Genomic DNA, 9,790 nt, shown 5'->3' with positions numbered 1-9,790 from the left:
TCACTGGAATCTGCAAACATCCTTAGTATAGATAATAAAGTCTGAGTGAAAATGCAAATCTCTGTCCTTCCAGGATGGACACTGGGTGTTTCCAGGACATCTGTGGGGCAAGACTTTTATTGTCATTGTTGCTGCCAGGAGTATGTGAAAGCGAAAGTTGCTCAGTCGTGTCTGACTCTTTTTGACCTCATGGACTATATAGTCCATGGAATTCTCCAGGCCAAGATACTGGAGTGGGTAGCCTTTCCCAACCCAGGGATCAAACCCAGGTCTCCCGCATTGCAGGCGGATTCTTTACCAGGTGAGCCACAAGGGAAGCCCAAGAATGCTGGAGTGGGTAGCCTATCCCTTCTCCAGGGGATCTTCCCGACCCAGGAATCAAACCGGGGTCTCCTGCATTACAGACGGATTCTTTACCAACTGAGCTATGAGGGAAGCCCAGGAGCATAAGACAGACTAATTCTAGTAGTTGCTTTCCTGAAAATTGACTATTGGCAACTTGTACCTACTTGCAACAGGTTTGATTTTATATTGTAACTTCCTTAAACTCAATAATAAAAGTCATTCTTTGGAAATGACTTGGTCTATTTGGCTGGACAATAAAGATATAAGCCAGCAAATAGAAGCAAGGCACATTAGGAGAGACGACAGGACAAAAAAGAGATTAAAGAAGGAAGGTATTTTAAATGCTTGTGTACATTATGACTGTGTAATAAGACAACTACTCGGACCTTAGCAAACTTGCATACTAAGTCATCGAATGTTAAGCTGAGGTCCCAATAGACTTGATTTAGCACAATAAAATAATGTGCGTGCCTGCCAAGCATGCCCTAAATGTAGTATATCCCATATCTCATAAAAAAAAATAAGGCCCTAAAACCATTAGCCTATTTGCTATACTCTACAATTAAAATATATTTGTCACAATAAAAAGCATTCACTGATATACTAAATGACAATGGAAAAACAGACCTGATGATACCTGAACTGTGCTAATCTCAGAACATCCATGTAAGGCTGCACTGTTACTCTAGGCTGGAGAGGACCATCAGGAGGATGTTTCATCTAGACCCACCCATCTCACAACTACAATCAGACAGAAAGCCGACTTTTGATGCTCACCATGGTTAATTAGCAGGTAATGGCCTCTAGATTAGGGGGTATAACTCTGGTGCAAGTCGCAGCAAAAGTGAAGCAAAGTTTCATTCTTAGGCACTTCTGGGATGTTAAGCTAAAAACCTCCAAAACTGGACTAAGTTTTGTACACTGTATTGGAACTCAGGCTCAGGAAGCAGTGTTTATTATCAGAACAGGGCACCTTGTGGGCTAAATAACTGCAATTCCTTAGTTCTCCAGTGGCAGACTGACCAAGTCCCATGCTAGATCTCAGTCAGGGAGCAAGTGGAGGGAAAAACAGGAGCCAGGATTCAACACTACAAGAGGATCTACTTCTTTCAAGCACTTACAGATTGGGAGTGATGACTAGGGTGTACAAAGCTGCCTAAGTGCTTTTTATCCCAGCCCTGAATGGATGAATCAAAGGCTCTGAAGGTGATTAACAATCCAAAATCCCAGTGCCAAACACAGTAATTATTTCTTATTAATCTTGCAGTCCAATTTGATTGGTTGGCCTGAGGTAAATGAAGTAAGTAGAAATTTACCCCACACAGTCTTTCAGGCACTCAAGCTTCGAGTCCTTTCCATCCGGTGGCTCCAGCACCTTTTCCGCTCTTAGTATCCTCCTCTGGTTCCTCTGCATCCAATAGAAGGGACAAATGGTGAGGGAGGACCTCGAGGCTGGGAATAGAACTGCAAACAAAGTCAGACGATGCCGCTAACTTCTGGCTATTCATAGGTTAATGGGGGCTATAGACATGGGTGCAGAAAACACAATGAAAGACAGTACATGTTGTAATAGAAGTGTTCTGTGAACTGAGGGGAAAACACACCTGAGTTTAGAGTGGTTGCTGCTACTAAGCTGCTTCAGTCGTGTCCGACTCTGTGAGACCCCATAGATGGCAGCCCACCAGGCTCCCCCGTCCCTGGGATTCTCCAGGCAAGAACAGTGGAGTGGGTTGCCATTTCCTTCTCCAATGCATGAAAGTGAAAAGTGAAAGTGAAGTCGCTCAGTCATGTCCGACTCTGTGCAACCGCATAGGCGGCAGCCCACCAGGCTCCTCCATCTATGGGATTTTCCAGGCAAGAATACTGGAGTGGCGCGCCATTGCCTTCTCCTTTAGAGTGGTAGAGGCCTGGAAATAATAATACAGTTAGTATTTTTCCTACGTGCCAAACATTGCACTAAGCAATTTATATCCCCAATGTGATTTAATCTTACAAATACCCAGTGAAGTTATTTTTGTCACTTTGTAGATGAGGAAACCAGAGCAGAAAAAAAGTTAACTAAGTTTTCCTATGTTACTTAGCTTTTAAGAAATTAGAACCTGAACCTGGCAAATTCTGAAACCCATACCCTTTCCTGGATACGCCATGTTGCCTTTAATTAGGTTTAAGAAGATACTGCGGTTGGAACTGGTCTGATGGTTGAGGTGCTAGGACCTTCCGGTTATCAGAACACTGTGTGCCAAAGCATGATGAGTGAAAGAACAGGTTGCATTTAAAGAATTGTTGTGAATTGGACAAACAAATTAAATTCTTGTGAAAAACAGCCCCCAAAGTCTCAGTGGCTTAAAACAACAAAAATTTGTTTCTGTTCCAAGAAGGTAGGCAGTGGGCTTTCCTCCACATGATCATTCAAGGATCCATGCGATCACTTGAGTCAGAGTGGAAAAACAAGGAAATCTAGAGAATCAAGCACTGTTTTTTTTCTGCCTTGGCCTGGAAGCGAAACATGTCAGTTCCCCTCAAAGCCCACTGACCAGAACTAGTCACATGGCTCAGACTACCTGCTATAAGCTGGACAGAGATGGGAGAAAATGAGTATTGTGTGAGTATTACTGTCTGCTGCATCTGGCATTTACTTTAAAAAATATTTCTTAAAAAAAAAAATTTCTTTTTAAATAAAGAAGGTAGGGACTTCCCCGGCAGTCCAGTCGTTAAGACTCCATGCTTCCAACGCAAGGGGCTTGGATTCTATCCCAAGTCAGGGAACTAAGATCCCTCATGCTGTGCAGCCAAATAAATAAATAAAATAATGAAGGTAGAACGCATCAAAGTTAAAAATTCTCATTCCTGACTTAGATCTTGGTCTGATGGTATCTTCTTTTAGGTAAATTCTCATTGGAGATTTCCGGAGGGACTAGTTCAATTCTAGGCCAAACCAAGGCTTTGAATCTCTCTGAGCTGGTAGAGAGTGCCAAAGTTTTAGATTAAACCTCTCTTAGGTCTAGAACAGAACCACTATGCTTTGTGGAACACAGATTAACCTGGACTGGACTAAACCTCTTGGCACTTAGACCAGATAAAAGTGTATTAAATTACAACTTCAGAATATTTTACGTAAGTACATTGAAAGTTTTTCTTAGAATGAGACTGTATGGTATATCAGTTTTTAAATGAAACTAGCCAGGAAAAAAAAAGAAAATAGAAATGATTTTTCAAATTTAATGGGTTTATAAATATCTCAATAGGCTTTCTGTTTAATGGTAAACAACTGGAAAAAAACCACCAGCAATCCCACGATGATAGTTCCTTAAAAACATGGAAAATGAGTATATTTTGATAAAATATTTCATATTTCAAAACTGTGTGTATAACTTTTAATATTAGAAGGGTGAGGTGGTTAAGGAGAAGTTGGGGAAATTGAGAAAGTGATTATTTGTACTCAAATATCCTGTTACCAGTCTTATGATTAGTCCCTGGGGATTTTTTGGATTGTTATACTTTCCTTATTCCAAATTTATATCAAAATCTGGTTCTTAATCTTTCAACAGCAAAGCACAAAAAAATTCCTAGATACTCACCATTGGTTAGTGCTATGGTATTCTTACTTTACAGATGAGTAAAGCAAATGTCTAAAAAGTTAAAATCTGGCCAAGGTGTCAAGCTGGAATTTGAATCCAGGCTGACTGATTTCAGAGCCTATAACTTTCCCCATGTTTCCTTGTTCAGTAGACAAGATGAGAGCAAGCAACAGGATAATTGACAAGAGGGTGGATGAAAAGTGCTATTTATCCTATGGCCTATATTTAACCCTGGGCCATTAAGCATAATCTTCAAATAAGCATTCTTTACCTTCCCAATCTGATCATGCAAGAAATGTTCTTGCTGCATACCCTTGGGATCCTTTTTTCATTCCCTGAACGGCTGTGGGTGGGCTGGACACACTTATAAGTCATAAAATGAAATCAACCATGACAGGCTTTCATCTGTCCTGTCATCAGCTTCCCAAGTGTCAGAGAGGTGGCTCAATCTGTACTTCAGTTTATGTTGTCACCAACTAGAGAAAAAAATAAATGTACTGGGAATACTCTGTGCCAACCACCTCAAGACAAAACTCTGGTAATGTCTTTTTAATAACATAATTATCCCATTAGAGAAAGTATTTACAACGATAAGTTCAATTCAGTAATGGTGAATAGAATGTTATTTTTTAGAGTAATTTTGTGTTCACAGCAAAATTGAGTGGAAAGTTACAGAGAGTTCCCATATACCCCATGCCTCCACACATGATTGGCCTCTCCTGTTATGAACATCCCTCACCAGAGTCATACTCTTTTTTTCCACTTTGGCTACTTTGCAGAGCTTGCATGACGACCAGGGCTGGAACCTGGGCCTACTTGGTGAAAGCACAAAGTCCAAACCATTGACCCACCAGGGAATTCCCATCAGAGTCATACATTAATTACAACTGATGAAGTTACACTGACACATCCTTATCACCCAAAGAATAGAATTTTTTTACTTCAAAGATTTAGTTGTATCATTTTAAATGACCCAACCACAGTGAATTTGTTGTGAATATTAAGACTAAGAATTATCAGATTTCACCTTTAGTTAGAAATATGTATTTCTAGTATGATCTTCAGAAAGTTTCAGAAGATTTTGACTTTTTCAAATGGAAATAGCTTTATAATTTGTGTGTGTATATATATATTTGTCATATGGCCTGTGGAATCTCAGTTCCACAACCAGGGATTGAACCCAGGTCATAGTAGTGAAAACCTTGAATTCTAACCACTAGGCAACCTGGTGACTTCCCTTCCCCCTGCTTTTAAATCCATAGGGGCAGGAGAGAATGGATTGGCAGGACATCTAGAAAATGAGGTCTGTGGGCAGACTGACTCTAACCCTGACTAACCCTGAGCCATTCTCATTCTCATTCTCATAAAGTAATCAGAGTGAGAGGAAGGACCGTCTTTTCTCTTTTAAGACAAGTTGGAAAGACAGAAATTCAAAATTTTGCTTGCAACTAGCAGAAAACGTGTTAGAAATAATAAGATGAAAAGTTAATACTTATTGATTAAATAATATTTATACTATGCCAGACACTGTGTTTAGTCCTTTGCAAGCGTTACCTCATTTGATTCTCACAAGCATTCTATAAGATATGTATTATTATTATTTCTATCTTAAAAATGGGTAAATAAAGGCTAAGTACCACACAGAAGTTCACACCAGACTGGTAGATTGCAGTACTGGATTTTAATCCCAAGTGTATTAGCAATCCCCAAATCATAAGCAATGTAACACAGTAAATGTTTCTTGTTTGGGGCAAAGAGCAGTGTATATGGTCCTCAGATTTCTCTCTTAAGCAGCTCACCTCTAACCAGTGACTCATATACACAGGCCCCTTCCATCCTGTGACTTAAGCATGTTGTAGCTTCAAGATCTCTTCACTATCAATCAGCCTGGAGTGATGGAAAGAGAGCATAGAAGATTGAATAGGATGTTTCAAGGTCAGACCTAGAAGTAGTGACATTACTTGGTTCTATGGGCTAGAACCAAGTCAGATAGAAATCTGGGATGCAAGGGTGCCTGGGGCCAGCGTGAGGAACTCCGCCCATGGCAAAGGTCATGAGGAAGGAGGCTTGGCATATGCAAAGGTGTGATCAAGCCTCAGGAAACCCCCTGTTCCCGAGCATCTACCTCCAAAACCAGAGTCTATCTACTTTACTGTTTCATGCTTTCGCCTACACCTCTGACTTTATGGGGGGCTGCTCCCCACCGGTTCTCTCAGAGAAGGAGTAAACGTGCAGCTCCAAGTCAATAAAAATTCCTGGGCATGACAAGAGTGTTTCAACTTACGAACTCCTCTGAAGGTTATCTAGCCTGCCTGTATAGGTTCGTCCGGCCACATGTGATTGTTTACAGCCTCCTAACCGTGAGAGGCATGAGATGTTTTAGACTTACTAAAGGCAAATTCTTTTGGGAAGTTAGAAATTATTAGTATAGTGGGTTGGTTAGGAATTATATTGGTGAAGGGTTTTTCATTTGTTGTGCCAATAATTGCTGCTAATTCCCTGCCCTGGGTGGGACAAGGGTGTCTCCGGTCAAACCTCTCTGCTGGCAAACTAGCTTATGTGACAGGATTATCTATACTCCTGCACATGATTGTTTACTACCTCTCAACCATAAACAGCACAGAGAGTTTTGGAGTATTTTGAGAGTCTTAATTAGCATAGGGCTTTCCTCATTGTTGAGTCAATGATTGCCGCCAGGCCTCCATATCCTTAGGCACCTGGGAATATATTAATCAATGTATTTGGAATATAGAAAAGGAAATATAGTAGTTTTTAAGGTTAACAATACTAGAATTTTTGAGTTAATGAATTTTCTCTTTTGTAATAGATCACTATACTTTGTTATAAATCACTGTGTCCTTGCTATGTAAAAATGCAACTTTATCTATCTTAAGACTAAACAGATCTTAAGGGGAACATTGGTGAAAGGATTTTCATTTGTTGGGCTGATGTTTGCTGCTAAATCTCCATACTCCCTGCTCTTATAATAAATATAACTTACATATAGGAGAAATAAGTATTAACCTTTAAGATTAATCATGTTAACCTTGGGTTAAATAAATTCCTTTCTTGATTGTAACTCACTACACCCTCACCCTATAGGAATGCAACTTTATTTGGAAGGTGGTGCCTGGTTTAAGAAAAAACACCCTTGGAAAAAATAAGTTTTTTGGTTATCAGGAAGAAAGGCTCGTAAAATGTCAGCAGGCCTCATGGCCAGAAGATGATGTAAAACCCCTAAGATCTTTTTTTATGTAAGGCACCTGATTTTGATAAAGGTCAGGACTGCTGACCCCCGCGTGGCTCTGTATTCATCCCTATGTGTAACAAAAGGTATATAAGCAAACCCCAAAATAAAGAAATGGGATCAGTTTCCGGAAAGACTGATTCCCCCATGTTGCTTCTTTCTTGCTCTCCGTTTTTCTGGCCAAATTCCCATCTGGTGCATGGGTACCCACCAAGCCTGAAAATTTTACCTGGGCTTCTAAGATCAGACCGGGGTGGGGCTCAGTGCCTCCTCTCCTTCAGGATAACGGGAAGACGCCTGTGGCCTACATAGGTGGTGATTGGTATTCCATGTAAACCAAGTTATTCGGCCTCTTTTTCTCTGCTAATTTTCTAATCCCTCTCTATCTGTAATTAAATAAGTTATTTCCAAGGACGCCGACTCCGTCCCCACCTTTGAATCACCCTGGATCCACCGGGGCTGGACCCCGGCACAAGGGAACCTGGGAAATGTGGTTTAGGTCTGTGTTCTGGAAGGCAAGGAAACCTGGTGACCCCAAGAAACTGCCGCAGCAGTTTTGTCTTGCTCAGGATTCTTAGCCACTAGACTCCACTGTAACTCCTCCTCTACTCTTTGACTGGAGGGAAACTATCAAGTCTCTCTGAGATTTAACATTGTGTGAAATAAATCCATTTGGGGGTTTAAAGAGCAACAAGAAATGGCATGGTGCAGTCATTATGAACCTAGAAACTAATGCTAAATCTGATGACCTGTTTATTAACTAGGTAATCTTGTGCACATTCTGAATTTCTGCCTTTCCTTATCTGTAATTGAAAATACAGTGTTTTCATTTGCATGTCTCTCTTTTTTTAATATAAATTTATTTATTTTAGTTGGAGGCTAATTACTTTACAATATTGTAGTGATTTTGCCATACACTGACATGGATCTGCCACAGGTGTACATGTGTTCCCCATCCTGAACCCCCCTCCCACCTCCCTCCCCATCCCATCCTTCTGGGTCATCCCAGTGCACCAGCCCCGAGCACTCTGTCTCATGCATTGAAACTGGACTGGCGATCCGTTTCACATATGATAATATACATGTTTCAATGCATGTCTCTTAAATTGCTATGAGAGTCAAAGGGAATACTTTGTGTAAAAATACTTTGTAAAACGTAAAATGATGCACAAATGTTGGAGTTGTTGATATTATTGTTACTTCCTAAGTGTCAATATCATTGATATAGATAATGATAATCACGCTATAATATTGGAGAAGAAATCACTGTGAGTTGGGCTGGTCAGGGAATGCTTTACAGGAGACCTGGGGTTTGAATCTGATCTGGAAGGATGAATAATATTTGCATAGTAGAGAAGTAAGGAAAAGGCATTCAAGCCAGAGAGTATTAGCCCACCAAAGAAGTAGAAGGCAGAAGAAGCAGAGTGCTTCTTTTTTCAGAAACACTGAAAAAATTGCTTGCTCTTGGAGGCTTCTGAGATTGGAGTGGGCAAGAGCAAGTGAACTTCAGACTGCTGCTACCTGTGTCTCACTTGAACCATCTCTTGAGACATTTCTCTAAGGGCCACTCCCATCCCTGCATGTCTTATAAATGGGACAAAGTGCCAGACTACCTTTTCAGGAATGTTTGATGGCAATAATGTGTCCTTCTGGAGTAAAGGGTAGGCATGTTGACTACCCATTATAAAAGGTTCTGAGGAGGTAGCATCCATCTCCAACCCAGCATCATGACTGCTCTCAGACACTTTATGAAGCCCCAAAATCATCCAAAAGAAGACCAAGAATTTCATCCAGCACCAGTCAGCGTGATATATCAAAATTAAGTATAACTGGCAGAAACCCAGAGACATTGACCACAGGGTACAGAGAAGATTCAAGTGCCAGATCTTGGTGCCCAAGATTGGTCATGGTAGCAACAAGAAAATGAAGCACATGCTGCTTAGTGGTTTCTAGAAGTTTCTGGTCTGTAACATCACAAAGCTGGAAGTGCTACTGATGTGCAACAAATTTTACTGTGCTGAGATGACTCACATTTCCTTCAAGAACCTCAAAGCCATCATGGAAAGAGCAGCCCAGCTGGCCGTGAGTCACCAATCCCAATGCCAGGAGGCACAGTGAAGAAATGAAGAGAGAGCTCATGTGTGAGTTTTATTTGGTTATGGAAAGCCATAACAATTCTGCAAAGGAAAACAAAGATTCTGATTCCCTAAGCTCAGAGTTCTTCATGTACAGATGCTAACTGGCCCTATTCCCATCACCCTCTGAAAACTAGGTCTTGGGGAACCAACTTAAAGAGGCAGATACTACTAGCTACTTTCTCTCTAACTCAGGAGTCTTATGTCTTCTAGTAGCATCCATGAGACTGTGACAGGCTAATTTGTTAACTTGCAAGTAGGGTAAAACTCAGATCCTTTACAGTTCTTGACAGAATCTATCTCTAGGAGTGATTTCATGGAACAATACTACATTCCAGGCAGGGCACTAAACTGCTAGGGATACAGAACCAAAAAGCACAGTTCTTGCCTGTAAGGAGCCTCCAAGTGTACAAATCAGGAGCTTACTGAGCTTGGTTCTGGTAATTTCAGAATAGTTAAATCGCTAAGCTAGTGAACACACACAG

The 9,790-nt window shown here is 40.8% G+C and overlaps 1 pseudogene; it reads left to right on the top strand.

Annotated features, from left to right (window-relative positions):
- Positions 1-2,490: 2,490 nt before the first annotated feature.
- LOC138444020 (large ribosomal subunit protein eL32-like) lies at positions 2,491-9,409 on the top strand (annotated as a pseudogene).
- The last annotated feature ends 381 nt before the right edge of the window (positions 9,410-9,790 follow it).

Source organism: Ovis canadensis, chromosome 7 (assembly GCF_042477335.2).
Source record: "Ovis canadensis isolate MfBH-ARS-UI-01 breed Bighorn chromosome 7, ARS-UI_OviCan_v2, whole genome shotgun sequence".
Taxonomy (NCBI): Eukaryota; Metazoa; Chordata; class Mammalia; order Artiodactyla; family Bovidae; genus Ovis; species Ovis canadensis.
Note: the sequence above shows the minus strand (reverse complement) of the source record. Positions and strands in the feature narration are given on the sequence as shown.